Here is a 24,857-nt window from a genome sequence, read left to right as displayed (position 1 = left end):
TTTAAAGTATTCTTACAACAAATGTTACAACACTAAAATGTTAAGTAATTGAATTACTTTATTGAAATATATGCAGTACAGGTACTCTAAGAAATGAGCAATACAAATTGAATTTACCGAAAATGTAAACATTTTTTCTTCAAAAGACACTATTTGCTGGGTGCAGTGGCTCAAGTCTGTAATCTTAAGGAGGGAGACCTGTTTAAGGCCAGGAGTTGGAAATCAGCCTGGGCAATATAGGGAGACCCAGTCTCTCACAAAAAAAAAAAAAAAAAAAAAGTAGGTGGATGTAGTGGTATGTACCTGTCATCCCAGCTAGAGGTTTAGGAGGCTGAGTTGAACCAAGAGCTGGAAGGTAGAGGTTACAGTGAACTATGTTCAGATGATTGGGTCATTATACTCCAAACTGGGTGACAAAATGAACCTGTTTCTTAAAAAAATTAGAAAAATAAAAAGACACTGCACATGTCCCCTTTGAAACTAAAATAAGTTGGAAAATGAAATAAAATAAAAAATGAAAAAAGAAAGCAAGCCGCAGTTTGAAAGAAAAATTTGCAAGCTATGTATTTGATAAAGAATGTTACAAAAATCTGATAATTAAACAATAATATATCTCCTTCTTATGATAAAAATTAGTAATTTGAACATATATTTCATTATAACAGTATACTAATAAAAACATGAAAAGATGCTGAAAATCACTTCTTACTAGAGAAACAAAAATTAAAACTATAATTACATAACACTCCATGCTTACTGAAATGGCATTTTTTTAAAAAGAAAAGAAAAATCTAAATATGAGCATTTAAGATCTTGTTTCAAGCTTGTTCAGAGTATGACAAATATGAAAAACTTGAAATGCCAATTTCTGATGACCATGTGAAGCAACTGAAAATCTCACATATTTCTCAAGAGAATGCAATGTGCTACATTACCCTGGAAAACATAATAGCAGTTTTATGAATTTAAAAAAGCACATGTCATAAAACCCAACAATCTCTCTTCAATGTATTAGGTAAGAGAAAAAATCTGTTTCTATACAGAGAGTTTTAGGGGCTTTATTTGTAATATCCAAAAAGTAGAAATAAGTCAATATCATTGACAAAGGAATGAGCAAGGAAATTTTAGTATATCTATGCAATGGAATGTTATTAAGCAATAAAGAGAAACAAATAACATGGTTGAAACTAACAGGTATCATACTTTTTGAAAGAACAAAAGAAAAAGTGTGTTTTCATTTTTTGGCCCTTTCAAATAGACAAAACTTTAGAGAGAAAAAATAAATGATTAGTGGTTTCCAAGGCTTAGAGAGGTGTATGGGGATTAACTTCACAGGGGCATGGAAAAACATTTTGAATGATGGAAATACTATATATTTTAGCTGTGGTGATTTTTAGCTATATATTTTGTGTTTATAAATGTTAAACATTTATATATATATATAGAAACATAAAATATGTAGCTAAAATATATAAAATATATGTAAACATAAAATTTATTCTATGTAAATTATACTTCAATTTTTAAAAGCTGAAATGTGCCCATCTTACATTAAAAAAGTTAAATATTAATTTACAAAAATAATTTCAAGAGAAGAATAATATTCATTGGACTGGCAGACATTAAAAAGAATGGCAATAAATACAAAATGAAGCAAGGATTCAGAGCAATTGAAACTCATACTTTTCCTCAGCACGTAAAATAGTATAATGAGTTCAAAAAGTAATTTGGCAATTTCTTATAATGGATTCAGCAAAGAGATTATTAAATATTTACTCAATACCAATTAAAACATAGATCTACAAAAATGCTTGCTCATGATAGCTCCAAATTGAAAACAACCCAAATGTATATCAAGAGGTAAATGAAATAAGAAAGTTGGTATATTCATACATTAAATACTAGTCAGCAATAGAAAATAATTATCTGTGTATTAGTCTAATTTCATACTGCTATAAATAACTACACAAAGCTGGGTAATTTATAAAGAAAAGAAGTTTAATTGGCTCACACTTCTGTATGGTTGAGGAGGCCTCAAGAAACTTACAATTATGGCAGAAGACGAAGGGCAGCAAGGCACATCTTACATGGTGGCAGGAGAGAGAGAGAGAGAGAGAGAGAGCAAAGGGGGAAGTGCCACTTTTAAACCATCAGATCTAATGAGAACTCCCTCACTATCATGAGAATACATGAAGGAAACCATACCATGATCCAGTCACCTCCCACTAGGTCTCTTCCTCCACTTGTGGGGATTACAATTTGAGAGGAGATTTCTATGTGAGACACAGACTCAAACCATATTATTTGGTCCCTGGCCCCTCCCAAATATCATATCCTTTTCACACTTCAAAATCAATCATGCTTTCCCAAAAGTCTATCAAAGTCTCAACTCATTCCAGCATTCACTCAAAAGTAGAAGTCCAAAGTCTCATCTGAGACAAGGCACGTCTCTTTCACTTGAGTCTTTAAAATAAAAAACAAGTTAGTTACTTCCAAGATAAAATGGAGGTCCAGGTATTGGGTATTACCTTCCAAGTGAAACAAATTGGCCAAAACAAAGGGTCCACAGGCTCTATGCAAGTTCAAAACCCAGCTGGGCACTCATTAACTCTCAAAGCTCCAAAATAATCTCCTTTGACTCCATGTGTCACATCCAGGGCATGTTGATGTAAGAGGTGGAATTCCAAGGCCTTGGGCAACTCCACCCCAGTGACTTTGCTGAGCATAGCCACTTTGGCTGCTTTCATGGGCTGGCATTGAGTGTCTGTGGCTTTTCCAGGTGCGTGGTGAAAGCTATCAGTGGATATAGCTTTTGGAGGTCTGGTGGATGGTGGCCCTCTTCTCACAGCTCCACTAGGTAGTGCCCCAGTGAGGACTCTGTGTCGGGGCTCCAATCCCACATTTTCCATCTACACTGCCATAGCAAATGTTCTCCAAGAGGGCTTCACCATTGTAGCTGACTTCTGCTAGGACATCCAGGTGTTTCTATATATCCTCCGAAATCTATGCAGAGACTCCCAAAGCTCAACAGTTTTTGTCTGTTCACCTGTAGGACTGATGCCATGGGGAAGATACCAAGGCTCGGAACTTGTACCCTCTGAAGCCACAGTCTGAGCTCTGTAACTTGGTTCCCTTTTAGCTACAGTGGAGTTGGAGCAGCTGAGACATAGGGTATCATGTCCTGAGGCTTCAGAGTACCAGAGCCCTGGACCTCTCCCACGAAACCAGTTTTCCTCATAGTACTCCAGGCCTATGCTTGGAGGGGCTGCTGTGAAGATCTCTGAAATGCCCTGAAGAAGTTTTCCCCAGTGATTTGGCTATTAATATGCAGCTCCTTGCTACTTATACAAATTTCTGTAGCTGGCAATGGCTTGGATTCTTCCCGAGAAAATGGATTTTTTCTTTCTACCACATAGTCAGGCTGCAAAGTTTCTGAAGATATATGCTCTGCTTCCCTTATAAGCAGACATTCCAATTTCAAACCGTCTTTTTGTGAACAAATATAACTGTATATTCTTAGAAAAAGCCATGTCAGCTCTTGAATGCTTTGATGCTTAGAAATTTCTTCTGTCAGACACCCTAAATCATCCCTCAAGTTCAAAGTTCCATAGATCTCTAGGGCAGGGGAAAATGTCACCATTCTCTTTGCTAAAGCATTGCAGGAGTCACCTTTACTCAAATTCCAAACAAGTTCCTCACCTCCGAGTCCACCTCAGCCTGGATTTCATTGCCCATATCACTACTAGCCTTTTGGTCAAACCCATTCAATAAGTTTAGGAAATTCCAAACTTTCCAACATCCTCCTGTCTTCTTCTGAGCCCTCCAAACTGTTCCAACCTTTGCCCATTACCCAGTTCCAGTCACTTCCACATTTTTCAGGTTATCTTAAAGCACTACCCTACTTTCCTGGTACTAATTTTCTGTATTAGCCCATTTTCACACTGCTATAAAGAACTACCCAAGACTGGGTAATTTATAAAGAAAAGAGATTTAATTAACTCACAGTTCCACATGGCTGGGGAGGCCTCAGGAAACTTACAATCATTGCAGATGGTGAAGGGAAAGCAATGCACGTCTCACCTGGTGGCAGAAAAGTAGGAGAGAAGAGGGGGAAGTGCCATTTTTAAGCTATCAGATCTCATGAGAACTCACTCATTATCAGGAAAACAGCATAGGGGAAACTGCCCTCATGATCCAATTACCACCCACGAGGTTTTGCCCTCAAAACATGGGGATTACAATTCGAGATGAGATTTGAGTAGGAACACAAATTCAACTTATATATAACTGCTTATAAATGTATCAATAAAAATGAACCTCAAAAATATTTTGAAATAATAAGCTAGATACAATTGTACCCAATTGCATAATTTTATTTATATGAAAGTATAAAATAGGCAAAATTAATTTATATTGACTGAAACTGGTCAGTGGCTATGTGAGATCAGAAATAAATGTAATGACTGGAAAAGTTCACTAAGGTGTTTTGCAGGGAGATGGATATATCTGTATTGTTTAGGTCAAGATTTCCTGGGTGACTATATTTGTCAAAGTTCCACAACTGTCCAGTTAAAATGGGTTTATTTTAATGTGTATAATTCTTACCTTGATAAATTGTTTCAAAAATTTACAAAATATATTTTATATATATATATATCAGTTGAAATAGATGAAATATACCTGAATATAATTTATATAAATGAATTTCAAACTAAAAAATAAGGAATAAACTTTACTTTTGAGAAGCTAATGAAACTGTGTTTGTGTTTTTAACACATACTTTTTAACCTTTATGTTGAGTTGCTCACGTATTTATGGATATAATTTTATAATATTTGGAATTTGTGTAATTTAAAAATGAGGGAATGAGTAAACACATGGATGAAAAATGTATTGCCCTGCTTTGATCACAGTTAAAGCTGACAGATTGTAACACAGATCTCTTTACATGACTTTATATACTTTTATTAGATGGTTGAAATTTTTCATAATAAATGTTTTAACACATGAGTTATTTCACAGTAATGAGATCGTGTGATCTGTACTTCCAGACATTTTTGTGCTGCTGTCTAAAGTAAAGATTCTACATCATTGGTTTAGAAACTTAAGACTATTCTTTATTGATGTTTTTATAATCTGCTCAAATAGGGAAGAGGAGAAGGGAAAGTAATTAATATTTATTGATGGCCAAGTCAGAAAAAAATTACTTCTCTAAGCCACATAATTATTTTAATTCTTTTATAAACTCTTAAAAAAGGCTTCTTCAATTTTTAGATTAAAAAATAGAGACTCAGAAATACCATCAAATAGCAAGTATGATTTCAACATAAAATAATACCATGAAAATATGATTTCCAGCCTTGCTAAAAAAATTAATTATCTTATATGAAAACATCAAATTAATAGGGGATTTACTTTTTATTATTTTTGGAGCTCAATAAATTGTATTAAAGTTTATAGGATATTTCTGAAAAAGAATAAAAAATTATTTTCTCTAGGACATCTCACGCACATAAGAAGAGTTATATCGACCAAGTGATAGAAAGATTTTACCATATGACCATACACAAAATCTGTATTCTGTCTATTCTCAAATTCTTTGATCCTTCCCTGAAAATGTAAGATCACACAAAGGAAAAATTTGTATGTCTTCTATATTTTTTTCTTGATTTAATAGTTATTTATTCCTTTTTTATCTGTTTTTTTATTTTTTATTTATTATTATTATACTTTTTTATCTCTTAATCAGAATTTCCATCAAATCCTTCCTCACTCAAGTACGATTTTGTTTGTTTCTTCTCTCTCTAGAAAACTGTTTTTGAATTAGGTATGTTGTTAAAACATGTATTGATGATTATTTCTTACTCTAACATAAAACAGCATTCGTAACATTTAAAATCTCAGTAGTTAATCTTGCTCAGTGGATGTTCTTGTACTTGCTATTGATTAATTCTTAATACTGGTTTTCCTCTTGTGTAAATCTTTTCTCAATCATTAAGAATAATTTACTTGATCGTTTTGGAATGGATTTAATTCTGTTTTTCAAATTTACCATATCTCTCAATCTTACCCATTAAATTGAAAATTGGTTTTCTCTTCCTTAGTGAAATATGTTGTTTATCTTTAAATTTTGGTGAGGGCAGGGAGCTAATGCCTCTTTATATCTCTGAGCTATGAATTCAAAACTTATGTAAAATTCTGATAAAAGTCTCTAGATCATTTAACAAATAGATACTTATTTCTGAATTTTTCCTATGGGCTATTTTAAGAAGTAGGAATATAACAAATGTTATATGTCTGTGCTGTGTCATTATGTATATAATTTATTTTTTATTCAACAAACTATTTGTAAAACCTACTAAAATCAGGGTACTGTCCTTGCCCTGTTGATAAATAAGAAAAGATATGGTTCATATCCAGATGGGGAAAAATGTTAAGAGATCTGCTTGGTAAGGCAGATGTAATATGAGTACAATGATATTATGGTACAGTATATGTGTTATAATGAAGTAGTTCAAAATGTGATATCAGCACTTAGAGAGTAGCAATGTGTGTGTGTGTCTGTGTGTGTCTGTGTGTGTGTGTTGGGGGGGGTTGGTAAAGGAAGTTTGAGTTGAAGAAGTTGGCTATTAGCAAAATTTCTTCCATCAATAATTCTAGGCTGAGTTACTGGCATGGGTTGCAACACCTAGAAGAATCGGTGTGTTTCGCAGAGGTAAGTACCCACACCCACACTTCTTTCTCTACTGCTTCCTTTTTGGCAACTTAGAAGTATTAAAGTAGCAAAAACAAACAAACAAACAAACAAAAAAACACCTCACTTTCCTTCCAGAATGTTATATTATCTTCTCTTTTACAGCAACATATCTGCTTCAGTTTTCTCAGTTCTCTGTCATCGTTTATCTCCAAACAAATCTGTATTCACATTTCCCTGTTTCTCAGACCAAGGATAGCATTCCCACTCTTCTCTAGATTCCTTGTGATCTTGCTCCCTTTACTTCCTCTGGGGCCTTGCCTTCATAGTGGCAACAAATCTTTTCAGTATGCCAACCTCTTTTCACCCTGTCTTATTTCCTATACCTTTTATATATTAAATGTATTTCTATCTACAAAAGTGAATTATACTCCTAACATAAATCCCTCTCTGATGAGTGTACTCTTTGTTACTTGCACAGCTAAGTTTCCTGAAAGAATAGTCCAAATGCACTACTTCCATTTCATTATCTCTCATTAACAGTTGCGTTCATTTTAAAAAGACATATTGAGTTCATATGCTACTCTAGTCACGGTACGATGCCAAAGACACGGACACAAGACACAGTCAGATTTCCCCTAGAGAGAGAGAGAAAGTAGATCGATAGCTTTAAAAAGGTCTGTTTATGTTACAAGGGTTTAGAGAAGAGACATTTAAACCAGAATACGGGATTTAAATTGAATAGTCAGTGAAGGTAACATTTGAATTGAGTTTAGAAAGATGATAAGTGGATAGTAAACAAGGGTGTTTGCCGAATATAATAAATAACCATAGTATTGAATTATTACATAATAATAAAGTAAATATCCATTGATTCATCCTGATATAAATGAATGAATGAATAAATAAATGAGATCATACTTCCTTACAAAATAATTTTAAATGATAAATATGTGGAATCAAGGACACAGAAAATCACCATTAGAACACCATAGAGACAATCACCTTAGGCAAAGTCGACTGATGAATGCTAAAATTAGATATGGAACTTTTAAAGAGAAATGAGATACTCAAGGCCACTCCTCTGAAATCCTTATAACTTATTGTGGTGGTGTAACACATGTCCACACACTTTTTGATAATCTCTTTTTTTAGAAGGTAAAGCTTAATTTTCTCCCCTCAGGTTATGTCTGAACTTAGTTATTTCCATGAATAAAGTATGAAAAGAAACTGTCTTATTTTGCTCTAACTGCATAACAAAATGCCATAGACTGAATGACACAAATGACAGAAATTTTTTCTCACACTTCTAGAGACTGGCAGTTTGAGATTATAGTGCCAGCATGTCTGGCTCTGAGCAGGACCTCTTCCTGGCTTGTAGATGACCACCCTCTTAATGTATATTATGTAGTAAAGAAAGGAAGTTTGGGTGTCTCTTCTTCTTATGAGTGTACTCATACCATCACAGGGTCTCTACCTCATGACCTCATCTAAACTAATTACCTTCTACAAACATCATCCCTTAATATTATCTTATTGGGTGTTAGGTGTTCAACATATGGATTTTGAGGGGACACAAATATTCAATGTATGACATTGTGCCTCTGACCTCCCAAAATTCATATCATTCTCACATGCAAAGTGGATTTATTTTGTTCCAAAAGCTCCCAGTCTTAACTTGTCCCAGAATGAACTGTAAGGTCTGAAGTCAAAAGTCTCATCTAAATATCATCTACATTATCAGATACAAATGAGAGTACAGGTATGGTTCATCCTAGGACTTTCTCTCCAGCTGTGAACCTGTGAAAACAGGTAAACTACACATTTCCAAACTACAATGGTGGACAGGCAAAGAACAGGCAAAGGATAAACATTCTTATTCCAAAGGACAGAAATCAAAAAGAAGAGAATAGTAATAGTAAGAGGTCTCAAGGAAGTCCACCACCTAGCAAGGCAAATACTTAAGGCTCAGAATAATTCTCTTTGGTCTGATGCTCTGCCTTCAGAACTCACTCGGATGAGGGCTGATTACCCCATAGCTCCACTAACCACTTCATCTCTGAAGCTGTTCTGGGAACCATATGGTCTCTGAGTTGCCTTAGGGGGCATTCATTCTTCCCTTGTCTTGAAGAGTAACACTGTTCGAAGTCAAATAGCACTCCTGTAGGCTCTAAGAAGTCTGACAGTCTTCCTTAATTTTGTTCTCTTCAACTCAAACTGGCAGTGTTTGTAAAGTGCTGGCCATTAGGTCTGTGGTTCATATTCCTATTAATTTCATCAAAAACGGTCTTTATTCACACCCTTGATAATTTTCACAACAAAGACAGGCTGAGAATTTTCCAAATTTTTAATTTGTGGTTCCTTTTTGCTTAACAATTTCATTTTCAATTAATTTATTTCTTCTTGCATTTTACTATAAGCCTACAGGAGAAACTAAGCCATTCCTTGAAAAATTAGAAATCTTAGAAATCTCCTCAACTGACTATTCAATTTCATCACCTGCAAGTTCTACCTTCCCTGAAACACTACAATATAAACACAATTCAGACAAGTTATATATCATTTTATAACAAAGATCACTGTCTTCATCTATTTCTGATACTATCACTAAATATCTAAGTCTGAGTACTTTATTTTAAAAGAGGAATTTATTTGTTCACAGTTCTGGGGGTTGGAAAATCTAAGACCAAGAAGCTGTCAGATTTGGTGGCTGGCAAGGGTCTACTCTTTGCTTTCAAGATGGTACCTCTTGCTGCCTCCTCATGTGGTACATGGGACTGAAGAGAATCAACCCTTTTCCTCAAGCGATTTTATTAGGATGCTAATCTCAGGAATCCACCCTCATGAATTAATCAATTATAAGGACTTACCTCTTAATATTATCACATTGGAGATTAAATCTCAACATATGAATTTTGAGGCATATTCACACCATAAGCAATCTCCTTTTCTCCATTGTCCAATAACATATTTCTTATTTCCATCAGAGACTTCTACATCAGAATGACCTTCACCATCTATATTTATATCAATATTCTGTTCATGATTATTTATCATCTAAGAAGTTGGAAGCTTCATGTCTAGCTCTCCTCCCTTTTTTTCTGAGTCTTCACCAGAATCACCAAGTACGTAAGCTTTTTTTGCATGCACCTAAAGACTCTTCTAGCTTCTACCAATTACCCTGTTCCAAAGCCATTTCTCTAATTTTACATATGCATTACAGCAGCATGCTGCTTCTCATTACAGATTACTTAGTCTGCTCAGGCTGCCATAACACAATACCATAGAATGGGCAGCTTAAATAAGAAAAAGAGCTTTTGTGTAGTTCTGTAGGCTAGAAGTCTGAGATCAATGTGTTGGCATGTTGGACTTCTAGGGAGGGCTCTCTTCCTGATTTGCAGATGCCTCCTTCTTGTGTATACTCAAGTGGTGGAGAGAGGAAGCTCTGATTTTTCTTCCTTTTTAAAATTTGTTCTTCCTTTTGGTATTAGGGTGCTAATCACATCATGGATGCTCCACTCTCCTGACTTCATTTAAGCTTAACTAATTCCAAAAAGCCCCACCTCCTAATATCATCATGTTGGAGGTTATAGCTTTAACAAATGGAGTTTGAAGAGATAACTCTCAGTTCATAACAAAGACAAATTGCAATTTTACAACAGAGAAGTGTTTCACACACCACTACTGTTAAAATTACCAGTAATAAATTTTTTGATATTATTTAATATGATGTGATGAGAAGGGCATTTGACATCTCTGATATTGTTCCCTAAAATTATACTCTCTGTGTAATCATAAGAAGAGAGATAAACTTGAGAGACATTTTACAAAGTGCTTGACCAGTATTCTTCAAAACTATCACATATATAATAGAAGAAAGAAAGACTGAGAAGCAGTCACAGATCTGAGGAATCTAAGGAGCCATGATAACTAAATACAACCTGGCATCTAGGATTAGATGCTGGAACGTAAGAGGACCTTAGCGGAAAACTGCTGACACCAGAAACAAGTCTGTGGGTTTAGTTAAGAGTATGGTACTAACTGTTATGGTCTGTTTCTTGGTTTTGATAAATGTATTGTGGTTACTCAATATATTAATATTAAATGAAGCTCAGTGAATAATATATGGAAACTGTATTCTGCTTGCAAATCTTCTAAAAATATAAAATTATTTCAACATAAAAACAGGCATCAAAAGAAAGTATGTGTACAACAAAGAATATTTTAAATGGGGACAGAAAATCAGTAATCTCAACAAAAATAATAACAACAACAAACAAAAAACATGACCCAATTAAGGGGCTTCAAGATGACTGACTAGATACATTTAGTATTCACACATTCCACAAAGAAAAACCAAAACAGCAAGTAGCTAATCACACCTCAAATAGATCATATAAAAGAGAACACTGAAATTCAACAGAGAAGTGACAGAAAACACCTACAGGAGAATAAAAAGAGGAAAGTGAGGCAGCCTGGTTGGCCAGGATCAGCTGGAGGCATGAGGAAACGCTTTGATGTGGAGAAAGAATAAGTGAGATATCCCCAGTATTCCATATTCTCATTGTGGACTCCTGAAACCCTAGACACGGGAGAGCCCCTTGACTCTTACATGCCCTGAAACCAACATAGGGAGATGCCTGAAGACTGCACAACTGCATTACTCCAGAGAGAGAGCCCATGCTGAGTTCCACAAACCTCCAAGTACTAAGCAGCTACAGCATGGCATCATTTTGAGAGCTCAGAACCCCACCAGATTGCATCCTGCTCCGGAGTTGAAGAGCCCTTGTAGCTCCACATCCCTGTAGCTCCAATGACATTCTCTGACTACTGCAGTGCCACCAGGGCCAAAACAGGAATTGCCAACAGCAACCTTGCCCCTCCAATAGAGTGGCAGATGTGACTAAAGGCTATCTTGCCTGCAGCAACTGATACTGCTGCCAGCAGATGCCACCCCAGGGCCAAAGAGTGAGCCAGCTGTGAAGGCTATCCCATTTATAATGGCCATAACTGCCAGTTCTCCCAGTACTAGGGTCCAAGAAGGAATCACTGGAAGTAACCCTGATCCAAGCCCCCAAGGTATTTTTACACAACTCAAGGAAAAACGCCACTGCCTATAGTCACTGCTGCTATATGCTGCTGCAGCCAGGAGCAAAGCACAAGCAAAATGTGCCTTTTCCAGTTGCCTACCTATGGTTGCAGCCACTGAAAGCCTCCACTTTCATCCCAATAGCAGGACCACAGTGAAACCACTGCTACCTTCACTTGAGCTTTACACTGGTAGCCTACAATCACTTACCCCTCCCTGCCACAGGCAACCTATGCACATGTCTCCATGGGGCCTCAGAATGGGTCCACTCAACCCAGCTCTGCCCCCACAGTATCCAAACACACCCACAGCCTGAAGATTACTCAGTTCAGCCCATCAGCATTGATATCTGAACACTCTGCCCAGGGGCCTGAGTTCAGGCACATCCAACCTGTCACTACTACCATAGCTGACACCCATCCATATGCACCACCTCTGGGCCTGGGAACTGGTCTACCCAGCTCATTGCAACCATTGCCAACATCAGTGAAGACCAATTGCCACATCCACTGCTCAGGGTCCCAAGAACCTGCCCAGTCTCCCAGCCCACTGTTATCATTACTGGCACACAAGCAACCCAGCTAGGAGCCCAAGACTTTGCTAACTAGATCTGCTAACACTGGTGCCAGAGTATGCTACCTTGGGACTCAAAAACAGGCATTCTCTGCCTAACACTGTCACCACAGAGGTTTGAAGACTGACCTACTTGGCATCCTAGTCCCCAGTAAAACTTCACCACAGCCTCTACCAACAACTACATTTTAAGACACTGAGGAAATCACAGAAACGATTGACCATGTTTACATCTGAAGAAATCATACAAAGAATACACCACTGCATGCACCCAGAATCAAAGCCAACATTCCCTACCCATCCAACGCCATAGATACTTGTTCAGAAAAGAGTGTTCCCCTATGAAAGCAAATTTTAAAAACTAGATGAAGCAACTGTTACAGTAGATGTGCAAGTATTAACATAAGGGCACAAGAAAAATTGAAAAGCAAGGAAATATGACACCTTCAAAAGAACACAATACTTTTCTAGCAACATTCCAGTCAAAAGGAAATCATTGATATTAAAGTAGCACTGTGATATGCAAAAAGAATACTGAAAAACAGTATAAGTAATTCAGAAAAGCAGTTCAGGACATAAATGAAAATACACCAAAAAAATGGATACCATAAAGAAGCACCAAATAGAAATTCTGGAACTGAATAATTAATTGAATAAAATATAAAATATATTTGAAAGCTTCAATGATTTAGAATCTATCAAGCAGAAGAAAAAAATCTCAGAACTTGAAAACAGGTCTTTTGAAATAATTCAGATAAAGATAAAAAAAAAATAAGAAAGAATGAGAAAAACCTACATGACATATAAGACACTATAAAGCACCAAATATTCAAATCTTAGATGTTCCAGAAGATAAAAATTAAAAGATTGGGAAAGGTATTTAACCAAATAATAGATGAAAACTTGCAAAGTCTAGCAAGACCTTTATACATATAGATACAGAAAGCCCAGAGAATCTCACAGATACGATTCAACAAAGTCTTCTCCACAGCACATTATATTTAAAATGTCAAAAGTCAAAGACAAATACAGAATTCTAAAAATAGCAAAAGAGAAGCTTCCAGTCACTTGTAAAGGAATGCCTATCTGACTAATAGCATTTTTTTTTTGAAGAAGAAGAAACCTCCTTGGCAAAAAATGATACATTGAGAGTGTTGAAGGAAAAACAAAAGCCAGCCAAGGATACTATACCCAGCAAAATTATTCTTTATACTTGAAGAAATATTTTTTTCTAGGTAAATAAAAGCTGAGGAAATTTATCACCACTAGATCAGTTCTGCAAGAAATGCTTAAGTCCTACACCCAGAAGCTAAAGAACATCATCTATCATCATAAGAACACATGAAAATATAAGCTACATTGGTAGAGCAAACACATAAAGAAAAGACTGAAATGATACCACTACAGAAAACCACAAAATCACAATAATAAATAAGAGAGAAAAAGAGAAACAAACAATATACAAAACAATCAGAAATCAATTAATAAAATTACAGGAAAAAGCTCTCACATATCAGTAATAACCTTGAATGAAAACAGATTAAACTTCACACTTAAAAAGTATAGACTTGCTGAATTAATAGAAACATGAACCAACCATATGATGCCTAAAAGAAACTTATTTCACCTGTAAAGACACATACAGACTGAAATAAAAGAGAAAAAATAATATTTAATGTGCAATAGAAATAGTAAAAAAAGACAAAGAAGGTCATTATATGATAATATAGGGATCAATTCAGCAAGAGAATGTAACAATTCTAAACATACTTGCATCCAACTCAGGAGAACCCAGATTAAAAAAACAAATATTAGATTTAAAGGGAGAGAAAGTCTCCTTTAATCAAAAACATAAAAGGCCTCTAAAAGAAAAACTACAAAGCACAGATGAAAGAAAGTAAAGACACAAATATATGGAAAGACATACCATGCTCATGGGTTAGACAAATTCATATTGTTTAAATGGCCATACTGCCCAAACTAATCCATAGTTTAAATGCAATCTCTATCATAGTATCAGTGTTATTTTTCATAGAAGTAGAAAAAAAAAAACTAACATTTTGTATAAAATAAAATAAAAGCCTGAATAACCAAAACAATCCTGAACAAATGAAGAAAGCATCACACTACCTGACTTCAAAATATATTACAAGGCTATAGTGACCAAAACAACATAGTGTTGATGTAAAAACAGATACATAAACCAATGGAACAGAATAGGGGACCCAGTAATAAAGCCACATATTTATAATCAAAGGATTGTGGACAAAGTCACCAAGAACATACACTGGGGAAAGAATGCCCTCCTCAATAAATATGGCAGTGAAAATTGGATATCTATGTAGAAGAATAAAACTGGATCTCTCTCTCTCTCACCATATACAAAAATTAACCAAGATGAATTTAAGACTTAAATAGAAGACCTTAAACTACAAAACTGCTAGTGGGAAACATAGAGCAAAAACTTTACTGATATTGGCAAAGATTTTATGACTAAGACCTCAAAAGTGCAGGTGACAAAACCAAAAATAGACAAATGCACTATATTAAACTAAAAAGCCTCTACAAACCAAAATAAAAATTTAACAGAATGAAAAGACAACTGTTTTAATGGGAGAAAATATTTGCATACGATTCATCTGACAAGGGACTAATATCCAGAATATAAAAGAAATTCAAATAGCTCAGAAAAACTACAAATGGAAAAGTGGGCAAATGGAATGAACAGGCATTTCTCAAAAGAAGAAAAATAAATGGCCATCAGTTATATGAAAAAAAAATGCTCAACATCACTAATGATCAGGAAAATGCGAATTTAAATTACAATAGGCAGGGCGCGGTGGCTCATGCCTATAATCCCAGCACTTTGGGAGGCTGAGTCAGGGAGAGTTCAAGACCAGCCTGACCAACTTGGTGAAACCCCATCTCTACTAAAAGTACAAAAATTAACAGGGCATGATGGTGTGCGCCTGTAATCCTAGCTACTCAGGAGGCTGAGGCAGGAGAACTGCTTGAACCCGGGAGGCGGAGGTTGCAGTGAGCTGAGATCATGCCATTGCACTCCAGCCTGGGTGACAGACTGAGACTCTGTCTAAAAAAAAAAAAAAAAAAAAAAAAATTACAATAAGATATCATCTTACCATACCCCAGTTAGAGTGTCATTTATCAAAAACCAAAAAATAAGAGATCCTGGTATCCAAACAGAGAAAAGGGAACTTTTCTTACACATATTTAGTTGGAATGAAAATTAGTACAGCCACTATAAAAATAGTATGGAGATTTTTCAAAAATCTAAAACTACATCTACCATACAATCCAGAAATCCCACTATTGGGTATCTATCCAAAGGAAAAAAACATCAGTATATCAAAGGGCTACCTGCGCTTACATGTTTATTGCAGCATTACTCACAGTGTCAAATATAAGCAATTCACCTAAGTGTCTATCAACAGATGAGTGGATAAATAAAATGTAATAACTATATGCAATAGAATACTATTCAGCTATAAAAAGAATAAAATTATGTCACTTACAGTAATATGGGTGGAACTGGAGGTCATTTTATTAAGTGAAATAAGCCAACCACAGAAAGGCTAATGTCACATATTCTCACTCATATGTGGGAGCTAAAATACTTGATTACATGGAGATAGGAGTAGAATGAAAGATAATAGAGGCTGCAAAAAGCATGTGAGTGGGAGAGAGGAATGAAGAGAGGTTGATTAATGGGAACAAACATAGTTTGACAGAAGTTATTAGGTCTAATATTTAACAGCAGAATAAAATGACTATAGTTAACAACAATATATTGTATATTTCAAAGTCACTACAAAGGAGAACTTAAATTGTTCCCAAAACATAAAAATGACAAATACTTACATATATTTGGATACTCCAAATACCCTGGCTGATCATAAAACATTCTATGTATGTAACAAAATATCACATTTAGACCACAAATATGTAAATGTTATATATCAATAAAATTAAAATAAATAAAAAAACACGACCCATGAGAGAAAAAAATAATGTGGACTTTATTAGAAATTTAAAAGTAAATGATTCTACTCTGAAAAAAAAAAATAAACTGTGTTAAAAGAATGAAAAGACAAGCCACAGAATGGGAAAAAATGTTGCAAAACACAAACCTGATGTTGAACTAGTATCCAAACTATACAAAATCTACTATGACTCCACCATTATAAAACGAACAACCCAGTTAACAAATGGGCAAGATGCGAAGAGACAGTTAACCCAATAAGATATACAGAAGGCAAATAAGCATTTGGAAAGATGCTCAAAATTATATGTAGTTGGAAATTGCAAATTAAAACATACCTATTAGAATGGCCGAAACCTAAAACACTGATGACTCCATATGTTCCTGAGAATTTGGAGAAACAGGAACTCTCATTCACTGATGGTAGGAAAACAAAATGATACAGCTGCTTTAGAAGAAAGTTTGACATTTTCTTACAAGAGTAAAGATTGGTTTATCAAAAGACCCAGCAATCATGATCTTTGTGACTTTTTCAAATGAGTTGAAAACTGATGTCCATAAAAATATTCACATGAATATTTACAGTAGCCTTCTTCATATTTGCCCCAGATTGGAAACAACCAACGTGTACTTCTATAAGCGAATGGGTAAACAATTGTGGTACATCCAAAAAAAAGAAATATTATTCAACAATAAACAGAAATGAGTTATTGAGCATGGAAAAGACAGGAAGAAAACTTAAATGCATATTACTAAATGAAATGTCAGTCTCTAAAGACAACAGAGCATGAGTCCAGCTGTATTCTGGAAAAGGAAAAACTGTGGAGAGAGTAAAAATATGAGTAGTTGCTAGGGAAGCAACCTGAAAGGAGAAGAAAGGAGAGAGAAATCGGTGGATCATAGATGATTTTTAGGGCAGTGAAACTATTCCATATCATAATATATCACTTACTATCTGACATGCATTTATCAAAATCCATTGATTTTGACAGTTCAATGAACAGTGAACATAAACAATGAACTCTAATATAAAGTATGGACTTTGTGTAATAATAATGTATTGATATTAATTCATCAGTTTTAACAAACACCTCACATTAATGCAACATGTTAATAATTGAGGAAACAAAGGGTGATGAGGAGAGAGGTGGTATATGGAATTCTGTATACTTTCTGGTCCTTTTTTCTGTTAACTTTAAAACTCCCTAAAAAAATAGAGCCTATTTTTTAAAAATCAGTACTCTTTCAACAGGAAGTTGAATAGGAAAATGGTGATTATTTCCCTTTGTTTTTTCACGGAACATGGAGAATGGAAGCTTAAATAAGGAAGATAATACATTTGTTGGTACACAACAAATGGGAATGAAATGCAGGTATAGTATTATATATTGTGGAGAGGCATTTATGGGAGAGGACAAGTGGCTCATAGAGGTGTGATTTTATTGGAAACTAAAATACCATGAATAATGTTATTTTTGTTAATGTAATTTTTGTACGTATTGAACGACCCCTTTTAAAGTTCTAAACAATACCAAGTATAACCTTCCCTTGATTTACTTTTTTTAGAAAATTCAGTGAGGATTAAAGAGTGGAATGGTTCTACATAATAAAAAAATTATGTTTCATCACACAGACTATTGATATTTTCTTAGACATTCATGAGATTGAAAAGTATCGCTTTATATGGGTCTTACGCAAGAATCTACTTCATCATCCAGTTTTAACTCAGTTTACCATTTAACCCAATGGTAAAGCTTTTGTTCTCTACAAAAAGTATCTTCCTACTCACCCAACTGAGGCCACCTAGATTTACAAGAACCTATTTTTCCTCACCTAAGGGGATACCCAAGGCCCATTATATGCTCTATTCTATTTCCACCAGAAACACAATCAATGATATTGGGTTGGTAGCTTGAAACTGTCATGGCAGGGTATTTACACTATGGAAATTGGCAAATTTTATAAATTAGAGCACTATTATAATTATGTATTTATTTATTTGTTTGTTCATTTACTTATTTTGGAATACCCATTTTCAAGCATGTACTAGAATAACAGTGCTTAAGGCTACCGCCAAAATCCAACCTAATAACTCTTGGGTATTTTTAAAATTTCTGTTTAACATTGAAAATTATTTATCAAGGAAAATGGAGCCCCAAACAAATAAGTGACAAGAAAAGAAAAATAGCAGATTATTAAACACTCTTTTAATAAATTATCATCCTTCTAATAGCACGACAGCCTTAACTCCTTGGATTTACTGAATTTATATCCAGCTCCTTCGAGTGGGTGAAGGGAGCTGGCACACATAGAAGAATGGTAACCCCTAGTTAGAGTCCAAATCATCTGCATTTGATACCCGAGGTTCCCGTCCAATGACTCATCAACACAATGTTCCTGCATTTTGAAGAGATTTCATGTGTGTTTTGTGCAGGTATCCCCAAAGTTAAGAACGTAAAGGCGAACTACAGAATATACAAAATATAACAATGTATATACAGAAATTTCTCTCCTTGTCAAACCTACCATTGTTTTTTTGACTGGTAATGCCCTTGGTTCAATCCTTCCTTTTTCTAAAAGAACCATATATCTCCTAGAACACTAGTTCTCTCTCACTGCCAGAGCAATTGCTGTAAATAATTTATGAATTTTAATAATGCCTCATTACTTAAACAGGGAACATTTCTTTTCCTTCCAAATTAGTAATAAAAATATATCTTAAATGTACTGAAGTGTTATTAGAGCTTTATTCTGTGAGTTTCTCATGCTGTATCTGAATATATTATTTGTGAACGATAATTTCTCTAAGTTGCTCTAGTGGCTGTATGTCTTAGGAATGCAGGAAGCTTTCTGGTAAATCAATTTGTGTTAGCTGTGCAGCACGGATTTGCAGCAGCATAATTCAGACTGACTTTTTCAAATAATACTTCCTCTGACAACACTTTCAAAGTGGTAAGATAGCTTGGAAAAGTACAGAATTGTCTTGAGATATCACATCCCACAGCAGAATAGTTGCAAAACTGACAAAATGGAACCTAAATTGTAATGTGATATAGTAAAGCAGCTGATAGATTGCACGCTGCACCAAAAATTGCTAAGTCAATGCCCAATAGAGAAATCACAGAACTGTAGCAACAGTAAGAGAAAAGTTCCAACTCTATGGGTGAAAAAACACAAATGAATATGTGGGTAAATAAGTAGTATTTTCCAACTTGGTTATATATACAATGTCATTCTTTAAATTACCAAGGTGACATAGAATATTGAAGAAAATGTATATGTTACCAGTTGAAACACTGTAAGTACTATTTAAACTTTTGGTCATTTGTTTAGTATGTTATATAATGTTATTTTAAGATTAAAGGGAAAATGGTTTTGGGATGTGAATGTCTAGATGTTATGTTTCATGTTAGTTGAAGCCTACAGATAATGTATAATGAGATTTAAAAATCTCATACTTCCTTGGGTAAATACCATTTTTTCCAAAGGTAATTATGCTCATGACATAAGGTGTTAAAATATCACAGAGTATTTTAAAAGACACTGGAATTTTTTTTATATCTGTGATTGGACAGTGATTGCATTTTTGGAAAATTTGGGGAAAAATAAAGGTTCTCATGAGATGACACATCACATATAAATTATTCTACACTTCAGCTAACTTTATATTTACTGTAATCTGACATTCCACTTTATATAGAAAGTTTTAATTGGAGTTTCACTCAGTACTACTATTTATTTTGTTATTATTGACAAATATTTTATTGCTGTGCAACCGAAAATGCTTTGGCTACTGATGTAGACATGCTTTAAGATGGATGTGCCTATAGTTGCTAAAAATAATGCTAGACACATAGTAGATCTTTAATATTGTTGATTGAGTCATTGATTGGATTATTAAATCAAGACATAGAAAAGAAGCAAAGTGAATTGTGAATCCTTACAGGTTTAGCTTGTCTTATAAAAGGGGCTGGTGACCTTCGCAGCTCCCATTCTCATTTGTATGTCTTACAGTTTTGAAAGTGGGTTTTGACCACTATGCTTAAATTCTATCTTATATTAAAGATCATTTGAAGAATGAGAACTTTAGTTTCATAAAATGTGATTGACAATTACTCTTCTGCATCCATCTAAAATAAACGTTTTATCCTACCTTTTCCTATTGTCTCCAAACAAGACCATCTTAAAAATCATGCTGTCAGTACATAGCTGAATGATTTTTATATTATTTTATTTAAAGCAACAAAATTTCATACTTTGAACAATGAGTGATAAGGAAGCTTTATTTCCTACCAAGAGTGATTTTAGCCTTGGGGGGAAAATAAATTTCTCAATTTCAGGAAAAAGAAAAACTTGTTTTGCCATTTTAATGAGAAGTATTAAGTATTCCCATTTCTATATTTTGAGCTTTTGGAATAGAGAACTTACTATATTTTCCAGTAGTTCACATATATTTTTCTTGTATTACAAAATAAAACAAGGCCCAGCATGGTGGCTCACACCTGTAATCCCAACACTTTGGGAGGCTGAAGCAGGCAGATCACTTGAGGCTGAGAGTTCAAGACAAGCCTGGACAACATGGCGAAACCCTGCCTGTATTAAAGATACAAAAATTAGCCAGGCATAGTGGCACTTTCCTGTAGTCCCAGCTACTTGGGAGGCTGAAGCATGAGAATCACTTGAACTCAAGAGAGGGAGGTTGCAGTGAACTGAAGTCGTACTACTGCACTCCAGCCTGGCAACAGAGAAAGACTCGTCTAAAAAAAAAAAAAAAAAAAAAAAAAAAAAAAAAAAAAAAAAAAAAAAGGATAAAAGAATAGAAATAAGAGAAATATAGTCAAGAAGACAAATAGAAACCTATAGACAGCCAGTCAAAGGAAGAGAAATACATGAGCTGTTAATGTGAAATAATTCTTGGGATTTGTTCTGATTGTTAAGGCATGCTTATTTTTACGTGTCTCAGTCCATTTGGGCTGGTATAAAAAATTATAAACTGGGCAGTTTATAAACAATGGTACTTTATTTCTTGGAGTTCTGAAGACCTGGAAGTCCAAGATCTAGGAACCAGCATTTTTGGTGTCTGATTCAGAATGGTGCCTTCTATCTATATCCTCACATGTGGAAAGGGCAAGAGAGTTCAACTCGTTCTTTTCTAAAAGGGGCACTAATGCCATTCATGAGTGATCCACTGTTTGTCCTAACCACCTTCAAAAGGCCCCGAATACCCTCCCAGTGGTGATGGTTCCAATATATAGGTTTTGGGGGAAAATATGCATTTCAACAACAGAAAGACATAAATGAGATTAGGAATTTCTGGTGACTGTCCACTGAACTGGGTCAAAGAGAGTTCAGTAATGTTTTGTAAACTGGAAATTATCTTCTCCTGACTTAGATTTAAATCCATAGTAATACCAAGAAGTGTAGTAATGTAACATTATTTTTCATGTGTTAGCATTGCATATAATAAACAGCAAAACCAAATTATACTGAATGAAACAATCTGTTTCTGAGACTTCTCTGAAAACTTCCTGTTGCCTTTTATTTGGCAAATTCAGCTATACATATCTGTGGGTTTGTCATTATTACAATTTATTTGTTTCTTTTTAATTTTTTCTGATTTTTATCTTAAAATCCATCAGTTTCTTCAAAATTTATTTCTATAGAGACTCTGCAGCAGTCTCTAAACATTTGCTGAAATCTGTGGTATAAGGCTAAAAGAAAATAATATAAAACATTTGTAACATTATACTTTTAGTTAAATAAATCTTGTCTGGCTTTCTGATAGTAGTGTGATTTTCTAAGATACCACACTGAGAAACTGGAGAGATGGTTATTTGACTTTTCTTTCTTTCTTTCTTTTTTCTTTTTCTTTTCTTTTTTTTTTTTTTTAACAAATTCCTACTTTATTATAAACTGTGTAAAACTTTATATACTTACTGGATAAATTTTTGCTGCATGGACACATAATTCGATACATGCTGAATTTTCCCCGGGGCATATTAACTATTAAAAGATGGTGAATAGCATGGGCTAATTCCAGCTGTGCTGGGCTGATCACATACTTATCTTCAGATTTGTGTGAAGAAGCATGATGGTGAATTTTGGCTAAGAATATACAGAATATATCAACTAGAGATCGGTGATGTTCTATAATCATGAATCTATTAGCTCTTTTGGAGGCAGGATGCATTAGCATATCAGCACTTTTTGATAATAACAGCTAGATTTGTGATTGACTTTGGTAGAGCTGGGAGTTCTTCTACTGTGAAAGCAGGTCAGGCATTTCTGCGACCCGCTTAGTATAAGAGAAGTCCAGCAGGAGAGGACTTCTGGTTTTCTGATCACCACGGGCTTCAAGAACTGGAGACAAAGTTTGTCCTGTGAGACCCAGTGATATAGTGAGGAAACTTGTACCTGCTATCTCTAAACCATTTTCAATGTACGTCCTTTCCTTGATGGTGCTGTTGTGTTTCCTTTGCTTATAATAAATCTCTTTAGGAAAAACAAAAACAAAAAAACAAAAATCAGAGTCTTGTTTTTCCAGTAATTGAACACTTAAGGCAATTACTATAGAGTTAATATCGATGTAAACAAGAAAGCCCAAAACCCAGCAAAAATAAAAATCCTAGCAGTAAAGTAGAAGACCGAACCAATGATATGATTTAAAAAACTGTAAAGATGTTTTTATAATACTGCAAGTTAACAGAGGTCTTTTTAGAAGAGTTTAACTGAAACAAGTTTTGGTATGAAGGAAGAGATGACCAAGGACTACCTGGTCTTTTAGAATTCCTACTACATAGTCCTCTGCATATCTTTTGTTTTATTAGTAAATTTGCATGTTTATCTCTTAATTACCTATTCTTAATTATGTATTCTTAATCTCAGGGATTATGTTTTTTATAACATGGAGACCAAAGTTTATTTAATGAGTAATATTGCCACATACGATTCAATTTAAATTACTCTGTTACAGAATTATTAGAGTGTAACTCTTTAACTAGGGCATCTCCTTCTTCAACCCTCATTGTGGAAATGAGAGTAAAAAGAAAAATTGAGATCCTTTGAATAAATAGTGTGAAGAGAGAGATCACCTTGCTTACAGTGTCCATTGTTAAGGTTGGTGCTTGCTATGGATTGAATTGTGGTCCACCAAAAATCTATATTGTATTTATAACAATGATTTGATAGTACTTGGGGATGGGGACTTTGGGACACAATTGGATGAGGTCGTGAAGGTAGTACAATAATGTGATGGGTTAATGTCTTCATAAAAAGAGGAAGATTTCTCTCTCTCTCTCTCTCTCTCTCTCTCTCTCTCTCTCTCTCCTCTCTCTCCTATGTGAAGACACAATCAGGAAAAGATCATACGCAAGCTGAGAAGAGAGCCTTCATCAGAACTCACACATGCTGAAGTCTTAATCTTCAGTAGAACTTGCCCATGCTGGAGCTCTAATCTTCACTAGAACTCACCCATGCTGGAGCTCTGATCTTCAGTAGAACTCACCCATGCTGGAGCTCTGGTCTTCACTAGAACTCACCCATGCTGGAGCTCTGATCTTCAGTAGAACTCACTCATGTTGGAGCTTTAATCTTCACTAGAACTCACCCATGCTGGAGCTCTGATCTTCACTAGAACTCACCCATGCTGAAGCTCTAATCTTCACTAGAATTCACCCACGCTGAAGCTCTGATCTGGAACCTCCAGCCTCCAGAATTCTAAGAAATACATTCCTGTTGTTTAAGCTACCGAGTCTATAGCAGTTTGTTATGGCAGACCGAAGAGACCAAGACAGTCCTTTTAAAGTGTTCACTGTTAGTGTTGTTTCAGGACACTGAATACAGAAAGAATTCCTATTTGAGCCTCAGCTGACTTTAGGAAAGTTGAGTGACTAAGAATACTAGCATGCTTTAAGTATGACTTGTTTGAGACAACTTGTAATTCATTCATTTATGTAACTCATGCTGAGGAAAAAGAGGAGTCAGTTAACGAAAGCTTGACTTAACAATGAATACCCAGTCACTGCATGGCTAAGTTTTTTAACTTTATAATGGGAATATTACTCAAATTCACCTCAATCTCTTCTCCACATATATCTTATGATTATATATGTAGTTATAAAATATATATATTTAATGTACATAATTTTATATATTATTTATATATTTATACCTATATTAATTTGTATATAAACTGTATTTTAATATAATTATAAATATTTGTATTTCTATATATTGTATATACAATATATATTATATAAATTGTATTTTAATTCTGACAGTGGGAATTGAAGAGAGAAGGGCAGGGCAGTAGTATACAGTAATGAAGATGAGCGATGTTTTGGAGAAATAGTTTTCTAATTCACACTTATTGCTATCTAAGGATTGGGTTTCCAAGAAATGCAAAACATAAAACTTTTAAGCAGGAAAAGAGAAATCTGGAATTAACGTTATAAATCTAAAATGAAAGTGGCCAAGCTACTTTGTATCTTTGCACCTATTTT

The 24,857-nt window shown here is 34.7% G+C and overlaps 1 long non-coding RNA gene across 7 annotated transcripts in view; it reads right to left on the bottom strand.

The window, feature by feature from the left end:
• The window catches only part of LOC105483503 (uncharacterized), a 138,257-nt gene extending 113,824 nt beyond the window's left edge, over window positions 1-24,433 (bottom strand). Inside the window, exons 1-4 of one of the 7 annotated variants that reach the window (XR_011606924.1) lie at window positions 23,827-24,433; window positions 22,771-22,848; window positions 16,695-16,773; window positions 4,040-4,080 (exon numbers count right to left, since the gene is read on the bottom strand). This is a non-coding gene — a long non-coding RNA (uncharacterized lncRNA). The remainder of the gene's footprint in view (window positions 1-4,039; window positions 4,081-16,694; window positions 16,774-22,770; window positions 22,849-23,826) is intronic. The other 6 variants (XR_011606923.1, XR_011606926.1, XR_011606925.1 and 3 more) reach the window with 6 other exon arrangements.
• Window positions 24,434-24,857: the final 424 nt, after the last annotated feature.

The sequence above is a fragment of the Macaca nemestrina genome, chromosome 8 (genome assembly GCF_043159975.1).
Source record: "Macaca nemestrina isolate mMacNem1 chromosome 8, mMacNem.hap1, whole genome shotgun sequence".
Lineage (NCBI taxonomy): Eukaryota > Metazoa > Chordata > Mammalia > Primates > Cercopithecidae > Macaca > Macaca nemestrina.
The sequence above is the reverse complement of the archived record's forward strand: the minus strand, read 5'-3'. Positions and strand labels throughout refer to the sequence as shown.